Source organism: Rhopilema esculentum, chromosome 20 (assembly GCF_057945365.1).
Source record: "Rhopilema esculentum isolate cy_ngs chromosome 20, ASM5794536v1, whole genome shotgun sequence".
In the NCBI taxonomy this organism is placed as follows: Eukaryota; Metazoa; Cnidaria; class Scyphozoa; order Rhizostomeae; family Rhizostomatidae; genus Rhopilema; species Rhopilema esculentum.
Genome location: NC_142834.1, coordinates 4,771,716 through 4,795,908, shown reverse-complemented (window position 1 = coordinate 4,795,908; position 24,193 = coordinate 4,771,716). Strand labels below are relative to the sequence as shown.

The following is a 24,193-nucleotide window of genomic DNA, read 5'->3' as shown; positions in this document are numbered from 1 at the left end:
TTTAAAGAAGTAGTTTCAAGTGAGGATTATCAAGGATTAATTTAACGAAAAGAGGACGGGGGCAGCACAACAAATAATGCTCTAAAGTATTGAAGAGAAAAAAAGAAAAATAAAAAGATTGAATAGATTTTCAAGTGTAAGAAGGAGTTTCAAGTGAGGATTATCAAGGATTAATTTAACGAAAAGAGGACGGGGGCAGAACAAATAAATAATGCTCTAAAGTATTAAAGAGAAAAAAAGGAAAATAAAAAGATTTAATGGATTGAAAGAAGGAGTTTTAAGTGAGGATTATCAAGGATTAATTTAACGAAAAGAGGACGGGGGCAGAACAAATAAATAATGCTCTAAAGTATTAAAGAGAAAAAAAGAAAAATAAAAAGATTGAATGGATTTAAAGAAGGAGTTTCAAGTGAGGATTATCAAGGATTAATTTAACGAAAAGAGGACAGGGGCAGAGCAACAAATAATGCTCTAAAGTATTAAAGAGAAAAAAAGAAAAATAAAAAGATTTAATGGATTGAAAGAAGGAGTTTCAAGTGAGGATTATCAAGGATTAATTTAACGAAAAGAGGACAGGGGCAGAACAACAAATAATGCTCTAAAGTATTAAAGAGAAAAAAAGAAAAATAAAAAGATTTAATGGATTTTCAAGTGTAAGAAGGAGTTTCAAGTGAGGATTATCAAGGATTAATTTAACGAAAAGAGGACAGGGGAAGAGCAACAAATAATGTTCTAAAGTATCAAAGAGAAAAATAGAAAAATAAAAAGATTTAAAGGATTGAAAGAAGGAGTTTCAAGTGAGGATTATCAAGGATTAATTTAAAGAAAAGAGGACGGGGGAGCACAACAAATAATGCTCTAATGTATTAAAGAGAAAAAAAGAAAAATAAAAAGATTTAATGGATTGAAAGAAGGAGTTTTAAGTGAGGATTATCAAGGATTAATTTAACAAAAAGAGGACGAAGACAGCACAACAAATAATGCTCTAAAGTATTAAAGAGAAAAAAAGAAAAATAAAAAGATTTAATGGATTTAAAGAAGGAGTTTCGAGTGAGGATTATCAAGGATTAATTTAACGAAAAGAGGACGGGGGCAGCACAACAAATAATGCTCTAAAGTATTAAAGAGAAAAAAAGGAAAATAAAAAGATTTAATGGATTGAAAGAAGGAATTTTAAGTGAGGATTATCAAGGATTAATTTGACGAAAAGAGGACGGGGGCAGCACAACAAATAATGCTCTAAATTATTAAAGAGAAAAAAAGAAAAATAAAAAGATTTAATGGATTGATAGAAGGAGTTTCAAGTGAGGATTATCAAGGATTAATTTAACGAAAAGAGGACGGGGGCAGCACAACAAATAATGCTCTAAAGTATTAAAGAGAAAAAAAGAAAAATAAAAAGATTGAATGGATTTAAAGAAGTAGTTTCAAGTGAGGATTATCAAGGATTAATTTAACGAAAAGAGGACGGGGGCAGCACAACAAATAATGCTCTAAAGTATTGAAGAGAAAAAAAGAAAAATAAAAAGATTAAATGGATTTAAAGAAGGAGTTTTAAGTGAGGATTATAAAGGATTAATTTAACGAAAAGAGGACGGGGGCAGCACAACAAATAATGCTCTAAAGTATTGAAGAGAAAAAAAGAAAAATAAAAAGATTGAATAGATTTTCAAGTGTAAGAAGGAGTTTCAAGTGAGGATTATCAAGGATTAATTTAACGAAAAGAGGACGGGGGCAGAACAAATAAATAATGCTCTAAAGTATTGAAGAGAAAAAAAGGAAAATAAAAAGATTTAATGGATTGAAAGAAGGAATTTTAAGTGAGGATTATCAAGGATTAATTTGACGAAAAGAGGACGGGGGCAGCACAACAAATAATGCTCTAAATTATTAAAGAGAAAAAAAGAAAAATAAAAAGATTTAATGGATTGATAGAAGGAGTTTCAAGTGAGGATTATCAAGGATTAATTTAACGAAAAGAGGACGAGGGCAGCACAACAAATAATGCTCTAAAGTATTAAAGAGAAAAAAAGGAAAAATAAAAAGATTGAATGGATTTAAAGAAGTAGTTTCAAGTGAGGATTATCAAGGATTAATTTAACGAAAAGAGGACGAGGGCAGCACAACAAATAATGCTCTAAAGTATTAAAGAGAAAAAAAGAAAAATAAAAAGATTGAATGGATTTAAAGAAGTAGTTTCAAGTGAGGATTATCAAGGATTAATTTAACGAAAAGAGGACGAGGGCAGCACAACAAATAATGCTCTAAAGTATTAAAGAGAAAAAAAGAAAAATAAAAAGATTGAATGGATTTAAAGAAGTAGTTTCAAGTGAGGATTATCAAGGATTAATTTAGCGAAAGGAGGACAGGGGCAGAACAACAAATAATGCTCTAAAGTATCAAAGAGAAAAAAAGAAAAATAGAAAGATTTAAAGGATTGAAAGAAGGAGTTTCAAGTGAGGAGTATGAAGGATTAATTCAACGAAAAGAGGACGGGGGCAGAACAACAAATAATGCGCTAAAGTATCAAAGAGAAAAATAGAAAAATAAAAAGATTTAATGGATTGAAAGAAGGAGTTTCAAGTGAGGAGTATGAAGGATTAATTTGGCGAAAAGAGGACGGGGGCAGCACAACAAATAATGCTCTAAAGTATTAAAGAGAAAAAAAGAAAAATAAAAAGATTTAATGGATTGAAAGAAGGAGTTTTAAGTGAGGATTATCAAGGATTAATTTGGCAAAAAGAGGACGGGGGCAGCACAACAAATAATGCTCTAAAGTATTAAAGAGAAAAAAAGAAAAATAAAAAGATTTAATGGATTTAAAGAAGGAGTTTCAAGTGAGGATTATCAAGGATTAATTTAACGAAAAGAGGACGGGGGCAGCACAACAAATAATGCGCTAAAGTATCAAAGAGAAAAATAGAAAAATAAAAAGATTTAATGGATTGAAAGAAGTAGTTTCAAGTGAGGAGTATGAAGGATTAATTTGGCGAAAAGAGGACGGGGGCAGCACAACAAATAATGCTCTAAAGTATTAAAGAGAAAAAAAGAAAAATAAAAAGATTTAATGGATTGAAAGAAGGAGTTTCAAAAGAAGATAATCAAGGATTAATTTGACGAAAAGAGGACAGGGGCAGCACAACAAATAATGCTCTAAAGTATTAAGGAGAAAAAAAGAAAAATAAAAAGATTTAATGGATTTAAAGAAGGACTTTCAAAACAAGAAAATCAAGGATTGATTTAACGAAAAGAGGACAGGGGCAGAACAACAAATAATGCTCTAAAGTATTAAAGAGAAAAAAAGAAAAATAAAAAGATTTAATGGATTTAAAGAAGGAGTTTCAAGTGAGGATTATCAAGGATTAATTTAACGAAAAGAAGACAGGGGCAGAACAACAAATAATGCTCTAAAGTATTGAAGAGAAAAAAAGAAAAATAAAAAGATTGAATGGATTTAAAGAAGGAGTTTTAAGTGAGGATTATAAAGGATTAATTTAACGAAAAGAGGACGGGGGCAGCACAACAAATAATGCTCTAAAGTATCAAAGAGAAAAAAAAAAAATAAAAAGATTTAATGGATTGAAAGAAGGAGTTTTAAGTGAGGATTATCAAGGATTAATTTAACGAAAAGAGGACGGGGGCAGCACAACAAATAATGCTCTAAAGTATTAAAGAGAAAAAAAGAAAAATAAAAAGATTTAATGGATTAAAAGAAGGAGTTTCAAGTGAGGATTATCAAGGATTAATTTAACGAAAAGAGGACAGGGGCAGAACAACAAATAATGCTCTAAAGTATCAAAGAGAAAAAAAGAAAAATAAAAAGATTTAATGGATTTAAAGAAGGAGTTTCAAGTGAGGATTATCAAGGATTAATTTAACGAAAAGAGTACAGGGGCAGAACAACAAATAATGCTCTAAAGTATCAAAGAGAAAAAAAGAAAAATAAAAAGATTTAATGGATTGAAAGAAGGAGTTTTAAGTGAGGATTATCAAGGATTAATTTAACGAAAAGAGGACGGGGGCAGAACAAATAAATAATGCTCTAAAGTATTAAAGAGAAAAAAAGAAAAATAAAAAGATTTAATGGATTGAAAGAAGGAGTTTTAAGTGAGGATTATCAAGGATTAATTTAACGAAAAGAGGACGGGGGCAGCACAACAAATAATGCTCTAAAGTATTGAAGAGAAAAAAAGAAAAATAAAAAGATTTAACGGATTTAAAGAAGGAGTTTTAAGTGAGGATTATAAAGGATTAATTTAACGAAAAGAGGACCGGGGCAGAACAAATAAATAATGCTCTAAAGTATTAAAGAGAAAAAAAGAAAAATAAAAAGATTTAATGGATTGAAAGAAGGAGTTTTAAGTGAGGATTATCAAGGATTAATTTGACGAAAAGAGGACGGGGGCAGCACAACAAATAATGCTCTATAGTATCAAAGAGAAAAAAAGAAAAATAAAAAGATTTAATGGATTGAAAGAAGGAGTTTCAAGTGAGGATTATCAAGGATTAATTTGACGAAAAGATGACAGGGGAAGAACAACAAATAATGCTCTAAAGTATCAAAGAGAAAAAAAGAAAAATAAAAAGATTTAATGGATTGAAAGAAGGAGTTTTAAGTGAGGATTATCAAGGATTAATTTAACGAAAAGAGGACAGGGGCAGAACAACAAATAATGCGCTAAAGTATCAAAGAGAAAAATAGAAAAATAAAAAGATTTAATGGATTGAAAGAAGGAGTTTCAAGTGAGGAGTATGAAGGATTAATTTGGCGAAAAGAGGACGGGGCAGCACAACAAATAATGCTCTAAAGTATTAAAGAGAAAAAAAGAAAAATAAAAAGATTTAATGGATTGAAAGAAGGAGTTTTAAGTGAGGATTATCAAGGATTAATTTAACGAAAAGAGGACGGGGGCAGCACAACAAATAATGCTCTAAAGTATCAAAGAGAAAAAAAGAAAAATAAAAAGATTTAATGGCTTGAAAGAAGGAGTTTTAAGTGAGGATTATCAAGGATTAATTTAACGAAAAGAGGACGGGGCAGAACAACAAATAATGCTCTAAAGTATCAAAGAGAAAAAAAGAAAAATAAAAAGATTTAATGGATTTGAAGAAGGAGTTTCAAGTGGGGATTATCAAGGATTTATTTAACGAAAAGAGGACGGGGGCAGAACAACAAATAATGCTCTAAAGTATCAAAGAGAAAAAAAGAAAAAAAAGATTTAATGGATTGAAAGAAGGAGTTTTAAGTGAGGATTATTAAGGATTAATTTAACGAAAAGAGGACGGGGGCAGCACAACAAATAATGCTCTAAAGTATTGAAGAGAAAAAAAGAAAAATAAAAAGATTTAATGGATTTAAAGAAGGAGTTTTAAGTGAGGATTATCAAGGATTAATTTAACGAAAAGAGGACGGGGGCAGAACAACAAATAATGCTCTAAAGTATCAAAGAGAAAAAAAGAAAAAAAAGATTTAATGGATTGAAAGAAGGAGTTTTAAGTGAGGATTATCAAGGATTAATTTAACGAAAAGAGGACGGGGGCAGCACAACAAATAATGCTCTAAAGTATTGAAGAGAAAAAAAGAAAAATAAAAAGATTTAATGGATTTAAAGAAGGAGTTTTAAGTGAGGATTATCAAGGATTAATTTAACGAAAAGAGGACGGGGGCAGCACAACAAATAATGCTCTAAAGTATCAAAGAGAAAAAAAGAAAAATAAAAAGATTTAATGGATTGAAAGAAGGAGTTTTAAGTGAGGATTATCAAGGATTAATTTAACGAAAAGAGGACGGGGGCAGCACAACAAATAATGCTCTAAAGTATTGAAGAGAAAAAAAGAAAAATAAAAAGATTTAACGGATTTAAAGAAGGAGTTTTAAGTGAGGATTATAAAGGATTAATTTAACGAAAAGAGGACGGGGGCAGAACAAATAAATAATGCTCTAAAGTATTAAAGAGAAAAAAAGAAAAATAAAAAGATTTAATGGATTGAAAGAAGGAGTTTTAAGTGAGGATTATCAAGGATTAATTTGACGAAAATAGGACGGGGGCAGCACAACAAATAATGCTCTATAGTATCAAAGAGAAAAAAAGAAAAATAAAAAGATTTAATGGATTGAAAGAAGGAGTTTCAAGTGAGGATTATCAAGGATTAATTTGACGAAAAGAGGACAGGGGAAGAACAACAAATAATGCTCTAAAGTATCAAAGAGAAAAAAAGAAAAATAAAAAGATTTAATGGATTGAAAGAAGGAGTTTTAAGTGAGGATTATCAAGGATTAATTTGGCGAAAAGAGGACGGGGGCAGCACAACAAATAATGCTCTAAAGTATCAAAGAGAAAAAAAGAAAAATAAAAAGATTTAATGGATTGAAAGAAGGAGTTTCAAGTGAGGAGTATGAAGGATTAATTTGGCGAAAAGAGGACGGGGCAGCACAACAAATAATGCTCTAAAGTATTAAAGAGAAAAAAAGAAAAATAAAAAGATTTAATGGATTGAAAGAAGGAGTTTTAAGTGAGGATTATCAAGGATTAATTTGGCGAAAAGAGGACGGGGGCAGCACAACAAATAATGCTCTAAAGTATTAAAGAGAAAAAAAGAAAAATAAAAAGATTTAATGGATTTAAAGAAGGACGTTCAAAAGAAGATAATCAAGGATTAATTTTAACGAAAAGAGGACGGGGGCAGAACAAAAAATAATGCTCTAAAGTATTAAAGAGAAAAAAAGAAAAATAAAAAGAATAGAATCAAATGTTTAGATTAGGAAGACAAAGCAGGTATTTTCTTAAAAAGTGAACAAAATAGCACTTACCATGCTCCTCGTCATTCATACACAATTCTCCGTAACCAAGTATTATGATCTGCAACAGAATTCATATTTTGAGAGTTTTTACGAAGAAAAAGGGTTTTGATATCTGGGCCGGGGTTTGAACTGTTTTCTGTTATGTGCCATGTGACTCTCCTTCTCTATTTGCCAACTGTGGTCCCTTTTGGACAAACACCCAGAAAGTTGGAGAAAAAAGGGCAGGCATTTTATTTCTGGTTGTAGTTTTAAAAACTTGGAACAAGACCCCAGTCAGGGTACTCTTTGTTCTCTGTTCTCAGGGATTCTTTGTTCTCAGGTGCCATATGCTTCTAACTTTTACAGCAGAATCGCACAGTCAGTAGTGTAAAATGCTTTTCTAAGAATATGGCTAATTGAGATACACATTATATATTGACACCAAAAGCCAATAGTTTTAATGCATTAATAATATATTACCCATTATTTTACAGGAATGATGAAGACTCAGAACAAAGACTTCCATCACGTGTTCCATTTCTCAAAGGTTTCAGGTCCAGAGGCTATTTGAAAATCGAATTCTTAAGGACTATGTAGCATGCTGAAAACCATAGTTTTTACAAGGATAATGGAAATACAGTAAAGTCAATACCACGCAGCAGGGTAGACATAATTGGAGGGCCAGGGGGGAGGGGGGAGTTTAGTTCATGAGCTCAGTTAAAAGTAAAGCTTACGCAACATAAACAGGTAGAAATTAATAACAAAATCGAATGGTTTCAGGAAGGTTCAATATGCGAAAGCCTAGCGCAACCAACTCAATGCTTGGTGCTAAGTGCATTTTAGGAATTGTTAGGTGGCTACCTTTTTCCCCTTTTTTATGCAAGAGAATATGAAATGACTTTTCAAAAAACTTTTATTGAAAGGGTTATCAAGCCAGAAGCCTTTGCTGGTGATCAGCAAAGAGCTTTTAATTACAATTATTGGGCCTCTTTTACCAAAAGGGAGACGATGCTCGTATTATACTTAGTAAGGGGTGCTCAGACTACTTTTTTTGGGTCAAGAATTTCGGCAAAGTTTATTTTAAAGATACACAATTACAGATGGTTATTCATTTATAGATATAATGTGCCCTCTGAAAAGAGAATGGAATATTTGATACCAAAATTCTTCAATAAAGTAAAACTGGGATGGTGAAGAAAAGCAGGGGATACATGAATACAAAATTAGAATCAAAGACGTTATCTCCGTTAAAGACTATAGCCGTCGTATTTGACAAAAACCTCCTGCGAGAAAAAATTGTTTTCCAGTAATTTCCTGTAACCAGTGGATTTTCAAAATTCAAACGGAAAACAGAAACAATTGTAAAACAAAACCCCTTCTTGGGACCATGAATTTCTAAAGTAATTTGTTTGGTATGTTGAAATGAGAAAAATGTTAAAAAAGTAGAGAAAAATTGCAAACTGTCGTCTGGAAAATTTTTTGGGACAAATTTCATGCTGGAAATTAATTTGTTTCTGTTGCTGGTTTGAATAATATCCCTCAGTGCCAGAAATTATGGAGGGTATGCCCCCCCCCCAATCAGCGATCTTGTCAGAAAATTAGGGCTTTTGTCGGATAATTGACGACCATTTAACGTCTCGAAACTACTGCGAGAAATCGTTCTGAAATGTATCTTAAGCAAATCTTAGGGGCGTAATTGCCAGATAGGGTCTGGAGCACAGGCTACCAGATTTTCTGCTCGCTTTTTGCTCGCAAGTGATCCGCACTTCCCCTTTTTTACACCAGGGGCCTCTATAACCTCTCTGTGCCCGAGCATGATGGGAAGGTAAATCTCTTCCGTGGAAGAAAAACATGAATATTGAAACAAATCGAGTGGTTTGAGGGCAATCAAAAATTAATCCCACTGAATTATTTTGAAACGGGAATTTTTTCTTCAAACGAAATCTTCAAACGCTAGAAAAATCTAGTTTGACTTCGTTAAACTTCCGAAATGGCAAAAAAATAATCTTTTATGTTGTTTGCGTATCAATTTTCATTTTTTTCATCTCCTTTGACATAAACTTACGAGGTATGCAGCTCATCTTCACTTTCTTTTCTTTTGCCCTCTGCATCCAAGAAATTCGAATCTATGGGTTGAACCAACGCCTATACTGGCTCTTCATTCTGGTTCTCATCGAGATTTACACAGAGACTTAAAAAATATCTAGGAAACCGAAACTTTTGGCACTGAATTTCTCGGCATTTAATGTACTCCTAACGAGATATGAGCTTCGTTGTAAATGTACTTTGCAGATTATTGCATTTTCTTCAGAGGTGTATTCCAATACAGATATGCGGTGAGGAAGCATCTCTTAACGCTCCTTCAGAGTGGCTCAATAAGAATTCTTGAATTCTAGACAAACTTTGAAAGTTTGGAGCAGGCACAAAGCCAGCACTGAGAAGGTGTTGTGAGAGGTTTCCCTCAAAGAATCGAGATGCATAAAAAGACGCTCTTGTTACGCTTTTGCCATCTCGGCAACAACTCCCTTTTCATGTAAAATAAGTCACTTAAATAATAATATACAAACAAAAGATGATTAAGGGCTAAGAAAATATGATAGGTTCATTCATTTAATTAAACACGAAAACGAGACTACGGGTACTAAATTGTCCAATCATATTAGAGGAGGCTATTCCTGTTACAGTGTGGTGTTGGTGGGGGGGGGGGGGGGGTTTAAGCCGAGCAAAGGAAAGATCGGCATGTCATTGATCGAAACGAAAGCGTTCGTTGCTTGTTCTTTTGAGGTAAAAAATTCAGTAAAAGTATTGTAAAGCCTTCAAGGACTTTTTATCTCGTACTTGGCTGAGAGTTTTTGGAATGAAAACGTTTTAACATTTATTTTTGTAATTTTCCTTTGTTGTATAAAAAAGTATGATGAAGTCAGCCCCGTAGAGCCATATGCTTTTATCATTAAAAACTTTCATTTTCATACCGGCAATACACATTATGGACTCCGAACTGGGGTTTAGTGCTAGGGGTCTCAGGGCAGTGGTGGCGCTAGAAATTCCCCGACGGAGGGACTTGACCTTCTGACAAGGAGGTTAGGCAATCGAAAAGAAAACATGGAATCCCAGTTGCACAAACATTTAGATTATGAAAGGACATGAATTTAACAAACAAGAAAGAGCATCTATTCAGAGATTATGGATTAATATTTCATGTGGGTTACTCGCTTATATAATAAAATGTCCCTAAAAAACAAAGACATAAATGAAGAAAGTTCTTTGTAGATCTTTCCGTGATATTTCTATATTCTCAATATTCTAAACTTTTCTGAGTAATAAAAAGACGTCATTTAATAATATGGTAGTTTGCAAATTATTGTTCGTGTCACAGTAAACAAGTCCAAGAAAGATAATACCTGAGGCGGCACCATAGTTACCGCAGAAGGCGGATAACTTTTCGAATTTTACTGATCCTAGTTCGCTGGAAAATGCAATCATTGATGCAATTGTTCTACCTTTCAATACAACCTTACTCTTAGAATTAATGTCCACAGGCAGAATGCTATTTGATGGTTTTAATCGATTTTCTAGTAATCATTCTCGTCATTCGCGCACCCTACATTGAAACATTGTAATGGGGGGTTTGGTTCTCACTGGTTTCAGTTTGCCAATTCAAACATGTCTCTTGAGATCTCCTGAAATTCTGACTTTCTAGAGTAAAGTTCCAGTTAAGACCCCTATACTAAAGCCTTCAAACAGGTAACAACTTCCCCTTGTGCTGGAATATACTTTGCAGGTGTGAACAGAAATTAGACCTTAGAAAAGTAATTTAACATCATTGTTGGCTTTATTATCCAAGGAAGTCTATTTTAAAATCAACCACTAGACTATTTGTGATAAATTAGAACAGGGTCCTATTGAATACAATGCTCTCTGTTTAAGGGATAGTTCTTTAATTGTCCAATATAAGTTCTTTCTCTGACCTTACTTACATGATAATTGTCAAAGTATTATTTGCATGAAAATTAATGAAACATTCATTAAAAGTAAGGCAAAATGTTCGAACTACTAAATGTTCAAGATGCTTTGAAAAATAGCAGTGATGTTGAAACCAACTCAGATTCACAACGTATTCAGTCCCACAAGATAGACCGTTTTCGGCTTTTTGGCATAGGAGAGTGTACCATGGTGTTTGTACATAATGGTCTTATTTTAAGTATGACAGGTACCCCTAAAAATTATCTGACTGCTTGTAGGACAGGATAAGATTAAACGACCTCACAATTCACTAGGTAGAATGCAAATTTGAATCTAATTAAAAAAATTCACTGTATGAAATTAGTAACCAATTGTCTTATTTTAAGAATATCAGATACCAAAAAATGAAACCCCTAAATCTTCCCTGACTACTTGAAGGATGGGATAAAATTAAACTAGAGCACAATTCATTACATACTAACACAATTTTGGATCTGATTAAAAAATATTTGAAATTCTCTTAAAGAAATTGGTAGCTAAGTGTCCTAAATCTAGAATGACAGCTACCAAAATAAAAAAACTACTAAAAATTCTCTGATTGCTTCAACAAAAAGATAACATTAACCAAGTGTATAATTCATTAACGATTTTAAAATCCTTGGATGAAAGGGTACAATTTATTACCTAGAATCCAATTTTGAATGTAACTAAAAAAATAGTTTGAATTCATTGAATGAAATTGTTAGCCAATGGAATGACGGATACCAAAATAAAAAAAACAATATTTTGAAAAAGGAACTAAGAAATTTTTCATAGAATCTGTGACAAAAAATTTTTCACTTCAAACACCTTCAAATGAGTTAAAATACATTCCAAACACCATTAGAAGTGCTCTTGATAAACTGCTAGGAAAAATTTGGAACAAAGCACCAAGTCATTTGAAAATGTTTCTGACAGTGAATTTGTGAAAGAGCTTCAAAAATTTGAAAAACTTCTAAATAAAGTTCATGGTCTTAAAGTAAGAAAAAACTAAAAAATACCTCCATTTAGCTTTCTCAAGACATTTCTGTTATCTTCCAAGTGATGTCTGAAAAAAAAATTCATCAACATAAAAAAACTATGACCTGCAAAAAGATTAAAGATATTGCAATGTTTGATAAAGGTAAAACTTTCACTCCAAACATGTTCTTAACAGCACTTCTTGGGAGTTTTCTATTAAATATTTTCAAATAAAGAAGCACAAACATTTTTAAATATAGCTGTGACTGCTGACCTGTTTAGAAAAATAAAAAGAATCCAAAAATTTTGCAAAATTTTATTGTCATTTGAGAAATCTTGAAATGTGTAAAAATACATTATCAAAACCATTAGAAATTTTTTTGATGAATTTCTAGATCATATTTCGAAAGAAGAACATGAGTAATTTTTCAAAAATATCTGTGACCACAGACGTTTCAAAAAAGTTCAAGAATCCAAAAACTTTATAAAAATTCTTTTTCGCTTGAAAACCCTTTAAATGCGTGAAAATACATTCTGAACACCGTTAAAAGTGCTTTTGATGAATGTAAAGCAAAGAAGATCATGAAATCATTTGAAGCCCACTGGTTGCATAAATTGTGCAATTAAATTTTTATTCAATGTGCTATGTACCAAAGTTATGCAGACCCCTAGGACAAGAAATCTCGTGGTTTTCTGAATTACATTGTTTCAGAGGAAGTTTTCTGGGAAAAGCCTCATCTATGATCCCTATTGAACTGGTGCGGGTGTCTATAATAGATACTTTTAATGGCCATTCTTTAAGCACATTCTAAGGTGCCTCCTACAGAACAATTTTGAAAATCAAAATTTTGTGTGAAAATTCAAGTTTCCGCACGCAAAGTTAGCCACACTGAAATGATCTAGCGAATGCATTTGCCCCACATTACAGAGACTGAGCCTTGCTTTTCGTTCTTTGCTGGCTCATACAAATAAAGCTAGGGATTTTTTAAACCTTCATCTGAAAAAGAACTGCTTTTTATAGAAAGCTTTTTCAAACAAAACCGTGATAATATTTTGTTTTCCTTACCTTGAAATAATGTTTTAATTGGTTGTTGATCCATGTGGACGACCGCCATTTTCATTCGACATATTTATACCGGAAACGAGGCTGCAGCTTGAAATCCGCACACTGTTTTGAGATCAGTGGGGCCTCAAATTATAGGTAAAAAAGACATTCGATGTGGAGGAAATATAATTTTTACGAAACTTCGAAACTGGATTCTGTTTAAACTCTAAAATCGGGGAACATTAAAAATTCAGAGGAAAAAATAAATCGTGTCACCAGTTTCAAATTTAAATTTTACCTCCCCCCCCCCCCTATACTCTCCTTGGAACCGCCTGTGGTATGTTCTAGCCATCAAAAGAACATCTATTGCATGACGATTCAATAATCATCTATTGCATGACGATTCAATTTGATCTTTATTTGCAAATAAACAATTCTGCCTTAGGATACGTACATTAGGTTAGCTACTCGAATAGTTAAACAGTCGATGAACCTGACCCAAAATTTGGCCATAACCATGCAGAGCATCAATAACAATTTGATCTTTACAATCTCGAACTCGCACGTTTTACAACAGGGCCTCCAAAAGCTCTATAGATAATCTAGGTGGTGGCAATGCCTACCACGAAGCTAGAAAGTGCTATCTACATCGTTCAAGCTAGGCTTACAGAAATAGCCTTTTTAATCTCAATGGAAACTTTGTTATGTTGTCCCTTAAACGAGCTTTTTATACTTATAGAGTTTTTGTTAGAGTACCCCTAAAAACAGGTGCCACTAAAGATAAGTGCCTTTAATGTGTCCTTGGGTCATAATTATTAAGAACAGCTAGCGATAATTGCCTAGGATCTTGTCAATGTTTTCAATATTAGACGCATATTCTGGCCGTCCTTAGAATAGATATTTTACAAGGCATTTAATTAAAAAATCTTTATCTTGGAAATTTAATTATGATCAATAAGATACAAAGGCCAAATAAAATTCAAAACATTGCTTGGTTCCATGTTTAGGGTATTCGTACAAAAGTCAATCAGTAAAAAAAACTGATTTACAAACTGTTATCCATCGTAGTCTTTCTATAAGTTTCAAATCTGTTTTATACTAGACTTTCATAATACGAAACAATAATACCTAATTATGGTTCTAATTTCGCGAAACTTTGTTATCGCGAATTGCTTTAGGCTGTTCTTTATTGCTGAATACATATGGCATTGGGGTGAAAGTGATATTTACAAATACAAAAGCGAAGCAACTGTATAAGCTGCAACCCTGCCCTTCTACCGGGGGGCTTCAATGCATTGGCTTAAATTGTCGGCCATGTTTGATTACAACACAAGCTTTGTGTTTAGCGACAACAAGAAGCAGATAGATCAGGAATTCAAATTTCACCTTTAAAGAGATAAATAAATCAATGTCCAAGAAGAGAATAAACGTTCTTTATCTCATTTTCCGTTTATTGGTAAGAGTTTACAGAATCACTGAGTAAACCAAGGATTTCACAGAAAATAAATCTTCAAAATATCATGGCGGACTCTGTTCAACGAAATTTGGCGGGCTTTTCGAAGGTCTCTGTTTTGGCGGTCTTTCATGGCAAAGCATTCTTGCCTCACCCTCTTTACAATGATATGATTGGTTGATAAGAACAACAAGCCAGCATGATTGACAGGATCCCATATTGTTATTTTAATATCGTTCATTTTTATTGGTTAGTTTCAAACAATCCCTCTGCCACATATAAAATTGAATGGCGCCAATGAGCCTTCAGTTCCTCCTTCTGATAAGTGGTGCCGGTCTCCGTCTATTGACGTCGCACACAACACTGTCAGAATGGTATCCCGAAGGAGACAAAGGGATATGGTGGGGGCTAGCCTGTACTCTGACTTGTGGTGCCGGTCTCCGTCTATTGACGTTGCACACAACGCTTGTCAGATAGAGGGTATTCCTAGGAGACAAAGGGATACCTTCGTTGGCTAGCCCCCGACGAGGAACCTTTTTTTGGCCTTCAAGGCAGAGTGATATAGGTCTCACAGTAAACAGTGAGAAATGCCTAGCGCAACATATAGCCTCTCCTCTGCAGCTCATCCCCGCCTTCTCGTGGTGTTGGCTGTTTTCGCCAATGGGGCAACTGAGTCGGGGCGAACGTCCAGCGCCCTAGAAATTAAACTGGACAAAAATTGCCGTGGAGTTTAAACTACTTCTCCAAAACACCCGGTCAGTATAGAGCACTATATATTTTCAACCATATGGCATAAATATAAAGATTTACTCCATTTTTAAATGTCCTCCATACGTTATAAAAGAGAAGTTGTTCATAAATACGAGGGTATAGTTTAAAGGGTATGAAAAAGTAGCATAAAGCCAATGAATCCTTGTTTCCCCAATTCTTTTTCAACAGCACCTATTTGCAATATAGAATTTATAGGTTGAGATGATTTGTTATGGCAGTCTTTTGCTAACGAATTCAACAGTCTGATACCCAAAATAATATGAATAAATTTATAGACTTAGTAGAAATATACATTTTGTTATATATATATATACATCCTCATCTACAAGAGGCCTGCTATGATCTTTGCAGAATTGCTACAAATGGGCAAATACGTGCAATAACGCTAGGTTTCAAATCAAGCTTCTATCTAAACTGCTTATTGGAATGGGGAAGGCTCGACCCTGAAATTAGACTATCCAGCTCTGTGAATCTTTTCATGAAAAATTTACTGTCAATTAACCGCCCAGCCCCAAAGCCGGTCTATCGTATTTATGATCCAAAAGACTTATCCGTCCTAACACAGCTACGGGTTGGACTCAGTAAGGTAAATTTTCATAAATTCAAAGATAATTTTAGGGATTCTTTGAACCCTTTATGCCCAACAAATGATAGTGTTGAGGACACGGAGCACCATTTTCTGCTCTGCAATACTTATGATTTAAATAGACGTGATCTTCTCAACATTGTTCATGCGATATTGTTGACTCATGGTATATTAAATCTTTCAAAAAAGAGCTACTGAAAGTCACCCTTTATGGACATGAACAGTTACCATTTGATTTGAATGGAAAAGCCTTACGGCAACATTGAAGTATATCCAGGCCAGTATAACTTGCAAAGTCAAAGATTTTGTGTTAAGATACTTCCTTTTTGCCAATAATCAATTAACAAACAGTTCAAAATTTAACAAACTTTCCGAATTCAGTGTGACCTTCTTAGTTCAACTTAAAGCTCAATACTCAAACATAGCCAAATAGAGAGTTGTTGAAATCGTATAAAATTTAGACATTTTCAACAAACTTTCAGTATTCAGTTTGCCCCTCTTAGTTAAATTTATAGCTTGATACTCAATAGTGGCCAACTAGAGAGTTGTTGAAATCATATAAAATTTTGACATTTTCAACAAACTTTCTTAATTCAGCGTGCCCTTCCGAGTTTAACTTATAGCTTGATACTAAATGGTAGCCAAATGGAGAGTTGTTGAAATCGTATAAAATTTAGACATTTTCAACAAACTTTCAGAATTCAGTGTGCCCCACTTAGTTAAACTCATAGCTTGATAGTAAAAGGTGGCCAAATAGAGAGTTGTTGAAATCGTATAAAAATTATACATTTTCAACAAACTTTCAGAATTCAGTGTGCCCCTCTTAGTTAAACTTAAAGCTTTATACTCAAAGGTGGCCAAATAGAGAGTTGTTGAAATCGTATAAAATTTAGAAATTTTCAACCAACTTTCAGAATTCAGTGTGCCCCTCTTAGTTAAACTTATAGCTTGATACTCAAAGGTGGCCAAAAAGAGAGTTGTTGAAATCGTATAAAATTTAGACATTTTCAAAAAACTTTCCTATTTCAGTGTGCCCTTCTTAGTTCAACTGATACCTTGATACTCAATCGTAACCAACTAGAGAGTTGTTGAAATCGTATAAAATTTAGACATTTTCAACAAACTTCCAGAATACAGTGTGCCCTCTTAGTTAAACTTATAGCTTGATACTCAAAGGTGGCCAAAAAGAGAGTTGTTGAAATCGTATAAAATTTAGACATTCTCAACAAACTTTCAGAATTCAGTGTGCCCTTCCTATATCAACTTACAGCTTGATACTCAATGGTGCCCAAATAGAGAGTTGATGAAATCGTATAAAATTTAGACATTTTCAACAAACTTTCAGATTTCAGTGTGCCCCTCTTAGTTAAACTTATAGCTTGATACTCAAAGGTGGCCAAAAAGAGAGTTGTTGAAATCGTGTAAAATTTATACATTTTCAACAAACTTTACTATTTCAGTGTGCCCTTCTTAGTTCAACTGGTACCTTGATACTCAATCGTAACCAAATAGAGAGTTGTTGACATCGTATAAAATTTAAACATTTTCAACAAACTTTCAGAATTCAGTGTGCCCTTCCTATATCAACTTACAGCTTGATACTCAATAGTGGCCAACTAGAGAGTTGTTGAAATCGTAAAACATTTAGACATTTTCAACAAACTTTCTGAATTCAGTGTGCCCTTCTTAGTTCAACTTATAGCTTGATACTCAATAGTGGCCAACTAGAGAGTTGGTGAAATCGTATAAAATTTAGACATTTTCAACAAACTTTCAGAATTCAGTGTGCCCCTCTTATTTAAACTTATAGCTCGATACTCAATAGTGGCCAACTAGAGAGTTGTTGAAATCGTATAAAAATTAGACATTTTCAACAAACTTTCAGAATTCAGTGTGCCCCACTTAGTTAAACTTATAGCTTGATACTAAAAGTTGGCCAAATAGAGAGTTGTTGAAAGCGTATACAATTTTGAGATTTTCAACAAACTTTCAGAATTCAGTGTGCCCCTCTTAGTTAAACTTATAGCTTGATACTTAAAGGTGGCTTAATAGAGAGTTGTTGTAATCGTATAAAATTTAGACATTTTCAAAAAACTTTCCTATTTCAGTGTGCCCTTCTTAGTTCAACTGATACCTTGATACTCAATCGTAACCAACTAGAGAGTTGTTGAAATCGTATAAAATTTAGACATTTTCAACAAACTTCCAGAATACAGTGTGCCCTCTTAGTTAAACTTATAGCTTGATACTCAAAGGTGGCCAAAAAGAGAGTTGTTGAAATCGTATAAAATTTAGACATTCTCAACAAACTTTCAGAATTCAGTGTGCCCTTCCTATATCAACTTACAGCTTGATACTCAATGGTGCCCAAATAGAGAGTTGATGAAATCGTATAAAATTTAGACATTTTCAACAAACTTTCAGATTTCAGTGTGCCCCTCTTAGTTAAACTTATAGCTTGATACTCAAAGGTGGCCAAAAAGAGAGTTGTTGAAATCGTGTAAAATTTATACATTTTCAACAAACTTTACTATTTCAGTGTGCCCTTCTTAGTTCAACTGGTACCTTGATACTCAATCGTAACCAAATAGAGAGTTGTTGACATCGTATAAAATTTAAACATTTTCAACAAACTTTCAGAATTCAGTGTGCCCTTCCTATATCAACTTACAGCTTGATACTCAATAGTGGCCAACTAGAGAGTTGTTGAAATCGTAAAAAATTTAGACATTTTCAACAAACTTTCTGAATTCAGTGTGCCCTTCTTAGTTCAACTTATAGCTTGATACTCAATAGTGGCCAACTAGAGAGTTGGTGAAATCGTATAAAATTTAGACATTTTCAACAAACTTTCAGAATTCAGTGTGCCCCTCTTATTTAAACTTATAGCTCGATACTCAATAGTGGCCAAATAGAGAGTTGTTGAAATCGTATAAAAATTAGACATTTTCAACAAACTTTCAGAATTCAGTGTGCCCCACTTAGTTAAACTTATAGCTTGATACTAAAAGTTGGCCAAATAGAGAGTTGTTGAAAGCGTATACAATTTTGAGATTTTCAACAAACTTTCAGAATTCAGTGTGCCCCTCTTAGTTAAACTTATAGCTTGATACTTAAAGGTGGCTTAATAGAGAGTTGTTGTAATCGTATAAAATTTAGACATTTTCAACAAACTTCCAGAATACAGTGTGCCCTCTTAATTAAACTTATAGCTTGATACTCAAAGGTGGCCAAAAAGAGAGTTGTTGAAATCGTATAAAATTTAGACATTCTCAACAAACTTTCAGAATTCAGTGTGCCCTTCCTATATCAACTTACAGCTTGATACTCAATGGTGCCCAAATAGAGAGTTGATGAAATCGTATAAAATTTAGACATTTTCAACAAACTTTCAGATTTCAGTGTGCCCCTCTTAGTTAAACTTATAGCTTGATACTCAAAGGTGGCCAAAAAGAGAGTTGTTGAAATCGTATAAAATTTATACATTTTCAACAAACTTTCCTATTTCAGTGTGCCCTTCTTAGTTCAACTGGTACCTTGATACTCAATCGTAACCAAATAGAGAGTTGTTGACATCGTATAAAACTTAAACATTTTCAACAAACTTTCCGAATTCAGTGTGACCTTCTTAGTTCAACTTAAAGCTCAATACTCAAACATAGCCAAATAGAGAGTTGTTGAAATCGTATAAAATTTAGACATTTTCAACAAACTTTCAGTATTCAGTTTGCCCCTCTTAGTTAAATTTATAGCTTGATACTCAATAGTGGCCAACTAGAGAGTTGTTGAAATCATATAAAATTTTGACATTTTCAACAAACTTTCTTAATTCAGCGTGCCCTTCCGAGTTTAACTTATAGCTTGATACTAAATGGTAGCCAAATGGAGAGTTGTTGAAATCGTATAAAATTTAGACATTTTCAACAAACTTTCAGAATTCAGTGTGCCCCACTTAGTTAAACTTATAGCTTGATACTAAAAGGTGGCCAAATAGAGAGTTGTTGAAATCGTATAAAAATTATACATTTTCAACAAACTTTCAGAATTCAGTGTGCCCCACTTAGTTAAACTTATAGCTTGATACTTAAAGGTGGCTTAATAGAGAGTTGTTGTAATCGTATAAAATTTAGACATTTTCAAAAAACTTTCCTATTTCAGTGTGCCCTTCTTAGTTCAACTGATACCTTGATACTCAATCGTAACCAACTAGAGAGTTGTTGAAATCGTATAAAATTTAGACATTTTCAACAAACTTCCAGAATACAGTGTGCCCTCTTAGTTAAACTTATAGCTTGATACTCAAAGGTGGCCAAAAAGAGAGTTGTTGAAATCGTATAAAATTTAGACATTCTCAACAAACTTTCAGAATTCAGTGTGCCCTTCCTATATCAACTTACAGCTTGATACTCAATGGTGCCCAAATAGAGAGTTGATGAAATCGTATAAAATTTAGACATTTTCAACAAACTTTCAGATTTCAGTGTGCCCTCTTAGTTAAACTTATAGCTTGATACTCAAAGGTGGCCAAAAAGAGAGTTGTTGAAATCGTATAAAATTTAGACATTCTCAACAAACTTTCAGAATTCAGTGTGCCCTTCCTATATCAACTTACAGCTTGATACTCAATGGTGCCCAAATAGAGAGTTGATGAAATCGTATAAAATTTAGACATTTTCAACAAACTTTCAGATTTCAGTGTGCCCCTCTTAGTTAAACTTATAGCTTGATACTCAAAGGTGGCCAAAAAGAGAGTTGTTGAAATCGTGTAAAATTTATACATTTTCAACAAACTTTACTGTTTCAGTGTGCCCTTCTTAGTTCAACTGGTACCTTGATACTCAATCGTAACCAAATAGAGAGTTGTTGACATCGTATAAAATTTAAACATTTTCAACAAACTTTCAGAATTCAGTGTGCCCTTCCTATATCAACTTACAGCTTGATACTCAATAGTGGCCAACTAGAGAGTTGTTGAAATCATATAAAATTTTGACATTTTCAACAAACTTTCTTAATTCAGCGTGCCCTTCCGAGTTTAACTTATAGCTTGATACTAAATGGTAGCCAAATGGAGAGTTGTTGAAATCGTATAAAATTTAGACATTTTCAACAAACTTTCAGAATTCAGTGTGCCCCACTTAGTTAAACTTATAGCTTGATACTAAAAGGTGGCCAAATAGAGAGTTGTTGAAATCGTATAAAAATTATACATTTTCAACAAACTTTCAGAATTCAGTGTGCCCCACTTAGTTAAACTTATAGCTTGATACTTAAAGGTGGCTTAATAGAGAGTTGTTGTAATCGTATAAAATTTAGACATTTTCAAAAAACTTTCCTATTTCAGTGTGCCCTTCTTAGTTCAACTGATACCTTGATACTCAATCGTAACCAACTAGAGAGTTGTTGAAATCGTATAAAATTTAGACATTTTCAACAAACTTCCAGAATACAGTGTGCCCTCTTAGTTAAACTTATAGCTTGATACTCAAAGGTGGCCAAAAAGAGAGTTGTTGAAATCGTATAAAATTTAGACATTCTCAACAAACTTTCAGAATTCAGTGTGCCCTTCCTATATCAACTTACAGCTTGATACTCAATGGTGCCCAAATAGAGAGTTGATGAAATCGTATAAAATTTAGACATTTTCAACAAACTTTCAGATTTCAGTGTGCCCTCTTAGTTAAACTTATAGCTTGATACTCAAAGGTGGCCAAAAAGAGAGTTGTTGAAATCGTATAAAATTTAGACATTCTCAACAAACTTTCAGAATTCAGTGTGCCCTTCCTATATCAACTTACAGCTTGATACTCAATGGTGCCCAAATAGAGAGTTGATGAAATCGTATAAAATTTAGACATTTTCAACAAACTTTCAGATTTCAGTGTGCCCCTCTTAGTTAAACTTATAGCTTGATACTCAAAGGTGGCCAAAAAGAGAGTTGTTGAAATCGTGTAAAATTTATACATTTTCAACAAACTTTACTGTTTCAGTGTGCCCTTCTTAGTTCAACTGGTACCTTGATACTCAATCGTAACCAAATAGAGAGTTGTTGACATCGTATAAAATTTAAACATTTTCAACAAACTTTCAGAATTCAGTGTGCCCTTCCTATATCAACTTACAGCTTGATACTCAATAGTGGCCAACTAGAGAGTTGTTGAAATCGTAAAAAATTTAGACATTTTCAACAAACTTTCTGAATTCAGTGTGCCCTTCTTAGTTCAACTTATAGCTTGATACTCAATAGTGGCCAACTAGAGAGTTGGTGAAATCGTATAAAATTTAGACATTTTCAACAAACTTTCAGAATTCAGTGTGCCCCTCTTATTTAAACTTATAGCTCGATACTCAATAGTGGCCAACTAGAGAGTTGTTGAAATCGTATAAAAATTAGACATTTTCAACAAACTTTCAGAATTCAGTGTGCCCCACTTAGTTAAACTTATAGCTTGATACTAAAAGTTGGCCAAATAGAGAGTTGTTGAAAGCGTATACAATTTTGAGATTTTCAACAAACTTTCAGAATTCAGTGTGCCCCTCTTAGTTAAACTTATAGCTTGATACTTAAAGGTGGCTTAATAGAGAGTTGTTGTAAACGTATAAAATTTAGACATTTACAAAAAACTTTCCTATTTCAGTGTGCCCTTCTTAGTTCAACTGATACCTTGATACACAATCGTAACCAACTAGAGAGTTGTTGAAATCGTATAAAATTTAGACATTTTCAACAAACTTTCCTATTTCAGTGTGCCCTTCTTAGTTCAACTGGTACCTTGATACTCAATCGTAACCAAATAGAGAGTTGTTGACATCGTATAAAATTTAGACATTTTCAACAAACTTCCAGAATACAGTGTGCCCTCTTAGTTAAACTTATAGCTTGATACTCAAAGGTGGCCAAAAAGAGAGTTGTTGAAATCGTATAAAATTTAGACATTCTCAACAAACTTTCAGAATTCAGTGTGCCCTTCCTATATCAACTTACAGCTTGATACTCAATGGTGCCCAAATAGAGAGTTGATGAAATCGTATAAAATTTAGCCATTTTCAACAAACTTTCAGATTTCAGTGTGCCCCTCTTAGTTAAACTTATAGCTTGATACTCAAAGGTGGCCAAAAAGAGAGTTGTTGAAATCGTATAAAATTTATACATTTTCAACAAACTTTCCTATTTCAGTGTGCCCTTCTTAGTTCAACTGATACCTTGATACTCAATCGTAACCAAATAGAGAGTTGTTGAAATCGTATAAAATTTAGACATTTTCAACAAACTTTCAGAATTCAGTGTGCCCTTCCTATATCAACTTACAGCTTGATACTCAATAGTGGCCAACTAGAGAGTTGTTGAAATCGTAAAAAATTTAGACATTTTCAACAAACTTTCTGAATTCAGTGTGCCCTTCTTAGTTCAACTTATAGCTTGATACTCAATGGTGGCGAAATAGAGAGTTGGTGAAATCGTATAAAATTTAGACATTTTCAACAAACTTTCAGAACTCAGTGTGCCCCTCTTAGTTAAACTTATAGCTTGATACTCAATAGTGGCCAACTAGAGAGTTGTTGAAATCGTATAAAATTTAGACATTTTCAACAAACGTTTTTAATTCGGTGTGCCCCACTTAGTTAAACTTATAGCTTGATACTAAAAGGTGGCCAAATAGAGAGTTGTTGAAAGCGTATAAAATTTTGAGATTTTCAACAAACTTTCAGAATTCAGTGTGCCCCTCTTAGTTAAACTTATAGCTTGATACTCAAAGGTGGCCAACTAGAGAGTTGTTATAATCGTATAAAATTTAGACATTTTCAACAAACGTTTTTAATTCGGTGTGCCCCACTTAGTTAAACTTATAGCTTGATACTAAAAGGTGGCCAAATAGAGAGTTGTTGAAAGCGTATAAAATTTTGAGATTTTCAACAAACTTTCAGAACTCAGTGTGCCCCTCTTAGTTAAACTTATAGCTTGATACTCAATAGTGGCCAACTAGAGAGTTGTTGAAATCGTATAAAATTTAGACATTTTCAACAAACGTTTTTAATTCGGTGTGCCCCTCTTAGTTAAACTTATAGCTTGATACTCAAAGGTGGCCAAAAAGAGAGTTGTTGAAATCGTATAAAATTTAGACATTCTCAACAAACTTTCAGAATTCAGTGTGCCCTTCCTATATCAACTTACAGCTTGATACTCAATGGTGCCCAAATAGAGAGTTGATGAAATCGTATAAAATTTAGACATTTTCAACAAACTTTCAGATTTCAGTGTGCCCCTCTTAGTTAAACTTATAGCTTGATACTCAAAGGTGGCCAAAAAGAGAGTTGTTGAAATCGTATAAAATTTATACATTTTCAACAAACTTTCCTATTTCAGTGTGCCCTTCTTAGTTCAACTTGTACCTTGATACTCAATCGTAACCAAATAGAGAGTTGGTGACATCGTAAAAAATTTAAACATTTTCAACAAACTTTCAGAATTCAGTGTGCCCTTCCTATATCAACTTACAGCTTGATACTCAATAGTGGCCAACTAGAGAGTTGTTGAAATCGTAAAAAATTTAGACATTTTCAACAAACTTTCTGAATTCAGTATGCCCTTCTTAG

General features: G+C 33.3%; 1 protein-coding gene across 5 annotated transcripts in view; it reads right to left on the bottom strand.

Annotated features, from left to right (window-relative positions):
- Nucleotides 1-24,193, bottom strand: part of LOC135687877 (uncharacterized) — a 131,074-nt gene that overhangs the window by 55,716 nt on the left and 51,165 nt on the right. Inside the window, exons 1-3 of one of the 5 annotated variants that reach the window (XR_016144986.1) lie at nucleotides 12,810-13,662; nucleotides 11,785-11,831; nucleotides 6,812-6,860 (exon numbers count right to left, since the gene is read on the bottom strand). The gene's annotated coding sequence lies outside the window, so the exon portion shown is untranslated. Of the gene's footprint in view, nucleotides 1-6,811; nucleotides 6,861-11,784; nucleotides 11,832-12,809; nucleotides 13,670-24,193 lie in introns of those variants that run through there. The other 4 variants (XR_016144985.1, XR_016144983.1, XM_089114303.1 and 1 more) reach the window with 4 other exon arrangements.